Source organism: Mastomys coucha, unplaced genomic scaffold, assembly GCF_008632895.1.
Source record: "Mastomys coucha isolate ucsf_1 unplaced genomic scaffold, UCSF_Mcou_1 pScaffold11, whole genome shotgun sequence".
NCBI classification, from domain to species: Eukaryota; Metazoa; Chordata; class Mammalia; order Rodentia; family Muridae; genus Mastomys; species Mastomys coucha.
In genome coordinates, this window is record NW_022196893.1 from 14,268,033 (window position 1) to 14,274,666 (window position 6,634).

The 6,634-nt window shown below is 49.2% G+C and overlaps 1 long non-coding RNA gene across 3 annotated transcripts in view; it reads right to left on the minus strand.

The window, feature by feature from the left end:
• Nucleotides 1–2,140, minus strand: part of LOC116081664 — a 7,099-nt gene extending 4,959 nt beyond the window's left edge. The window contains exons 1-2 of one of the 3 annotated variants that reach the window (XR_004114959.1): nt 2,030–2,140; nt 558–669 (exon numbers count right to left, since the gene is read on the minus strand). This is a non-coding gene — a long non-coding RNA (uncharacterized LOC116081664). Of the gene's footprint in view, nt 1–557; nt 1,344–2,029 lie in introns of those variants that run through there. The other 2 variants (XR_004114960.1, XR_004114958.1) reach the window with 2 other exon arrangements.
• Nucleotides 2,141–6,634: the final 4,494 nt, after the last annotated feature.

A 6,634-nucleotide genomic window follows, 5' to 3' on the forward strand; every position in this document is an offset into this window, starting at 1 on the left:
AGAGAGAGAGAGAGAGAGAGAGAGAGAGAGAGAGAGAGAGAGAGAGAGAGAGCCTCAGCAGGTCACCAACAGCAGGCCTCTGCAACTGGAATGACAGAAAGAGGCTGGGGCCTGAGGCCTGGCTAGTAAACCAGCTATCGTCCCTGTTAGACTAGCTGGGGTACAGTGGGCAAGCCAAGGCTTGGGTGATGACCACGCTGTTCCCTGCTTTAGAATTATTGGATTAGGGGCTGGAGACTTGGCTCAGCTGTTAAGAGCACTGCATACACTTCCAGAAGACCCAGGTACAGTTCACAGGTTGAGTTTCCAGCACCAATATGGTGGCTCACAACTGTCTATAATTCTGGTTCCGGGGATCCAATGCCCTCTCCTAGCCTATGCAGGTCATGCATGAGCCTGGTACATATACATGCATGCAAAACACTCATACACATAAAATTTAGCTTTAAAAAATTTCAACAACGATAAAGAATCACAGGATGGTGGAGGGGTGTTCTTTGTGTGGTAACCAAAGTCCCAGGGAGAACAATGTCAGTCAGAGGCCAGGAGCTTCCTACCTGTGCTCTCTTTGTCTGGAGTGGCCCATGGTGCCCCATGAGCTCTTGGACTTTCCCTCAATCCATCACCTGATGTTGTTTGTAGGGGTTCCAGGCTGCTAGGGTCTGAGATCTAGAACAAAGGTTGAACAGGACAGCTACAGGATGGGACAGGATGGGACAGGACGGGACAGGGTGAGAGAAGGGACAGCTTTAGGGTGGGAAAAATCAAGAAAACTTACCTCCTTGATATGTGTGTGTGAGAAAGAGAGAGACAGACAATGAGATCCCATGGGGCATCCCTAGAGCAAGGTGCCGAGAAAGAGAGAGACAGACAATGAGATCCCATAGGGCATCCCTGGAGCAAGGTGCCCAGCGGGCTAGGCGGCCCAGCAATGTGACTCACCAGAATGGAAATGGGCTTAGACATTCTGATTGAGATGGGTCAGCTAACAGCTTGTTTTCAGCCTCAACTTCATAACCACAACAAGAGGGGTACCCTCAGGGAAGAAGGAGCCTGCCATTTCTGCCCATGCCCTCTGTCCCCCCGGAGGGCTCAGCACCCTCAACTTCTGCTGATAAACTGCAAGAGTGGCACCAGGTGTCCCAAGAGGAGGGGCCTGCCCTGCTTCAGGTGTGCTGTTCAGAGAGGAAAGGGTAGAGGTGGAGGGAGAGGGAGAGGGAGAGATGGGGCATGGAGATAGAAGTATGGGGACAGGGTGATTGAAGGGACAGCATTAGTGTGATAAAAATCAAGAAAACTTAGCTCCTATGTTGGACTGTGAACGGCAGTCTGTGTTCTGGTTGAGGGAGGCTTACTCCGGAGACCCAGTAGAAAATTCTTCAAGGGACGGAACTGTGAGCTACGCTCCCAGACATTAGGCTCCTGACACCACCACGAACCCTCAACCCCATAATCCTGTGGCCATCAGTCACGTAGGGCAATGCCCCAAACTCCGGGTATTCTAGCTGGACTCCACCCACACAGTTACCTGGCTACAGCCAGGTATGCCCCGCGCCACAGTTACCTGGCAACAGCAAGGTAGCCTAGCCCACTATAAAAGGAGTTGCTGGGCCCCACTCTCTCTTAAGCTCTCGCTTTCTCCCTCTTGCCTCTCTCACCTCTCACCCACCCCCGCCCCCAGCTTCCATTCTCCCTTCCCTCCACGTGGCTATGGCCGCCCTCTGCTTATTTACCTTCTTTCTATCTCAGTTTTTCTATAATAAAGCTCTAAAACCATGGACATGGACCCTCTCTGCTCATAAGTATCCATCGTGCTGGAGCAATGGAGCTGGTTAGCCTCGCGTCTAATCTCCCTCTGGGAAGCCTCCCAGCACTCCAACCGCGGCTGCCCACCAAACCAAGCAGCCAGCCGAGCCAGCTGCCTGAGCTAGCCAGAGCTAGCCAGAGCTCTCTCCAACTACCCTTTCCCCTTCGACCCCCTGGGCCTGAGTCCACAGAAGGATCTATTCTCAACTCTTCCCAGACTTACAGGGGTCTGGGACGTCCGAGAGCAAGAACCAGTCATCCCTGGCCTCCGTGCGGCACTGGGACCCCAGAGCTGGCTCTTCCTCGGTACCCAGCGGTCTGTGGTGCCCATGAGTTGGAGCCAAGACTTGCACACTCCCCAACCCCCGGAGCGGGGTATGGCGGCCTCAAGCGGCCCAATGCCTATCCTGTGGCGGTTCCATGGGGTCACTCGGCAGTCTCCCTGAGTTCTGACAGGATGCAGATCTCTCCCACCCCTTTATTTCCCCACACCAGCGCCCAACACTCCTAAAATTCAGAGGTGTGTGTGTGTGTGTGTGTGTGGGTGTGTGTGTCCACAATCGGGGGAACTAAGCCTGAAGACACGTGGTCAAACCGGAACAGCCACATCCACTGTCATTGAGCAGCAACCAAGTCAGGAACGTAGTCTCTGGAGCCCTCTCTTCGCCTTCTGCTGGAACGAATGACTATAAACACACGGGCTAAAAACCCAGGAATATATTTTGATGGTTCAGGAGGAGATTTGAGACCCAAAACCTCATGTCTACAGGGCACCATCTCCTCTAAATCTGTCTTTATTTCTAGGGCAACAGAAACTCCAGCATCCCTTGGCCCTTGGCAGCATCGCTTCAGGTTCTGCCCGACCTTGCATGGCCTTCTCCATGTGTGGTATCTTCTTCTAATCTGTCAGTAGGTTTTAAGCTAATTATATCTGCAAAGGCCTTCTTTCCAAGGCCCCAGGTTGAGAACACGATGGTTTTGTTGTTGTTGTTGTTGTTGCTGTTGTTGTTGTTGTTAAGAAAGGAGTGTGTTGCAGAAACAGACTCTGGCCCAGGTTCAAGATATTTAATGTATTTGCTAGCCAGGAATGGTGGTATATGCCTTTAATTCCAGCACTGGAAAGGCAGAGGCAGAGGCAGGTGAATCACAGTTCAAGGCTAGCCTGGTCTACAAAGTGAGTTCCAGGATAGCCAGAATTACCCAGAGAAACCCCATCTTGAAAAGGCAAAACAAAGATTTTTCTGGATTTTTATTTTATTTACTTTTTTACTTTACTTTTTTAAATTTATCTTTGAGACGTGGTCTCTTTACGTAGCTCTGGCTTCCCTGGAACTCACTAAGTAGACATGGCTGGCCTAGAACTCATAGAGATTCACTTGCCTCTCCCTCCCAAGTGCTAGGATTAAGGGTGTGTACCACTAAGTCTGGTGATTTTTAATTTTTTTAGATTTATTTTGTATGAGTGCTTTGTTTACATGTATGTATGTATGTATGTATGTATGCACGCATGTATACCACATACATGTTTGATGCCTGTAGAGTTTAGAAGAAGGCATCAGATCCCCTGGAACCAGAGTTATAGACAGTTGTGAAGTACTGTGTGGGTGGTAGAACTGAACCTGGATCCTCTGGAAGACAGTTGTGAAGTACTGTGTGGGTGGTAGAACTGAACCTGGACCCTCTGGAAGGAGCGGCAAGTGACCTTAACCACTGAGCCATCTCTTCAGCCCTTAAAAAATTGTTTTTAAACTCATAAGGCATGTTTATATAAGAAAAACAAGCCAAGCATGGAGGTTCTTATCTGTAATTCCAACACTTGGGAGGGTGAGGCAGGAGGATTGCTGGGCATTTAGAGCAGAACTGGATTATAAAGTAAAACTTCTTCAAATTCCACTATTCTGATCCTGAAAAAGTGCTGAAGAAAAAAGAAAAATCAAATTAGTGTCCCCGGGTGGGGACAGGCATGCGAAGCAGGCAGAAGAGCCTTGGCTGCATGGAGGGCGTACTACAGGTCCAGGAATCTGGTTCCTGCTCACGGGTCTAGTGACATCAGCAGGGAACAAAAGGCCTCCTTTCTTAGGGTCCAAAAGGAGGCATCTTTTGTTTTTCTTTTCTTATAAGATCTTAAATTGGTTTTATTTTATATCTAGGGTTCATGTCTTAGTTAGGGCTTCATTGCTATAACAGACACCATGACCAAGGCAACTCTTATAAAGGACAACATTTAATTGGGGCTGGCTTACAGGTTCAGAGGTTCAGTCCATTATCATCATGGTGGGAAGCATGGCATGGTCCAGGCAGGCATGGTGATGGAGGAGGAGCTAAGAGTTACATATCTCCACCTGAAGGTAGCCAGGAGAAGATTGACTCTTCTGCACTGGGCAGGACTTTAGCACTAGGAACTCTCAGCCCAGCTACACAGTGAGTCAATTCCTCCTTAGGAGACCACACCTATTCCAACAAGGCCATACCTCCTAATAGTGCCACTTCTCATGGGCCAAGCATATTCAAACCACCACAGTTAGAAAACACTTTATTTCATAAAATAGAATGTGTTTCTGGGCAAATGCTGTTTTTAACTTCAAAGCACTGAGATACAGTTGAGGTTAGGAAGAATCATACAAGACAAAAAAAAAAAAAATTTTTTTTCCCATAGGGAAATGTGCCCAAGAGAGAAATGGAAAAAACTGGGACTTCGTTACCTCACAGCAGGTCCTGAAAGGTCCCAGGGCACTTGGTTGACACAGCTCACACAAGGAACACCTAGGTGCTGGGCCAGGGTCCCTATGGCAGGGCATTCCTGCTCCACAGAAGACCTGGCTTGATGCCCCACCCCCACCCCATGGCCTGGCCCGGAGGTAAAAGTATCATCCAGAGACAGTGCTGGTTTGTTGGGGAAGGATGACCCACAGCCCAGGCACAGAAGCAGTGCGTGAATCTGAGGTTGCTGGCACTGTGCAAGGAACCAGCCGGGCAGGAGCCTAGACCAGAGCCCCTAGGACAGGCCCAAGCACAGGACTGTGGCAGAACCATATTGTAGAAAAAGCCAGTTAGACCAGTGTAGTTCCAAGACAAATGGTTACAGAGACTCAGGCACCAGAGGAGGGAGACAGAGTGAGGGGGTTATCTCAGAGTCTGGGAGCCACAGCTCAAGTGCCTTGCTGATGGGAAGCAGCCTCTGGGGGTGGCAGGTAAACAGTAGATTAATCCTGGGATAGGTCATACGTATCAGAAGTCACACGAATAACCAGACACTCATTCAGACCTTGGGACCCACTCATCATGAGGGGAAAGTAATAGATTGTCATCTGGTGTGGATGGCTGTCTATATGCAGGTGAGGACAGGCACAAGATGAGGTGAGACCCTGTGACTGAGCAGTGGAAAAGGTAGGCGAGCAGAGATTTTTGGAGACAGAAGAGAGAGGACAGAGGGGAGGAGATGGAGGGGAAAAAAGGATGATCCAGATTCTGAATGGCTTTAAATAGCCACAAGTAGCTATGAATATCTTATAAGGGATGGATTATTATAGGACAATTTGCTGGGCAGTGGTAGGGCACACCTTTAATCCCAGCACTTGAAAGGCAGAGGCAGGCAGATTTCTGAGTTCGAGGTCAGCCTGGTCTAGAGAGTGAGTTCCAGGACAGCCAGGGCTACGCAGAGAAACCCTGTCTTGAAAAAATAAAAAAAAATTACAGGACAATTTGTCTTATCTAGGTGGGCAATGTATGTCAATTGGCTCTGAAATTACAATGTGGGCATCTTGTAAATTGGTAATTTGTTGATATGTAAGTCTGAACGATTAATTATAAGCTTTGAGAGTTTTGATTTACTGGGTTAAGGGGATTTGTGACAACTAGCGTAGGGGGGTAGATGGCTGAGAAGGTAGAAGCTGCTGAGAGGCAGGTGAACCAGAGCTGGGAAGATTGCCACATGGGGCTAGCTGAGAGGCGGAGAGACCCTGGGGAGCTGGGTATAGTGCGGGATGGTGCAGTTTTTAAATATTTCCTGAAACAATCTGGGACAGTCCCAAAGAGGGTAAGCGCCTGAGCCGTGGGCTGGACAATAAGCAGTACTGTTTCCCGCTCATGGCTCCTCACGACCTGTCCTGATACCATGGACTTCCTCCTGGTGTGTGTTCTGGGAGTTTGCAGAGGAAACATCTGCCGGAGAATATATCACCACAGCAGTTAGTCTCTTACACAAATCCATTCAGCACGGTCTCACACACACACACGAGCAACCCGAGTCACCAACAAATCACCTATCGCTTATTCAAAATGGCTGGGCATCCTCAGTCCTTCCATGGGTCAGCTTGCATGACCAGAGACCTCCCCCTTTTCCAGACCTCCTGAGAAGCAGGACCATAAGAATCACATAGGTCTAGAACTGCCAAAGCTTAGTGGGAGTCATCTCATCATTCACAAGTAGGGCAGAGGTGGAGCCATGAGCCAAGCAACTCACTGTCTTAGGAGAGGGGAAATTTGGAGCCAAACTATGAGGGACGAGGGATGTGAACCAGTTATAGGCTGTGCCTCTTGTTCCTTCTGAGGAAAATACAGCTAACCCCTATTATGCAGTTAGGAGTCTGAGCCAGGACCTAGCTACGGTGCTCAGGTTGACCTCAACCTTGTATAGCTCAGGCTGATTTTGAATGCATGCCGATTATCCTGGTCTTATCCTGCCCTAACCTCCTAACGGTGGGATTCCAGCCATGTGTCACTGAATGCAAACGAGGACATGGCCATTCCAAGGTATGGTTGATGAGAAGGGGAGAGAGCACAGCCAGAGGGAGAGTCCAGAGCAAGGAGAGAAAGTAGTGGACTGATA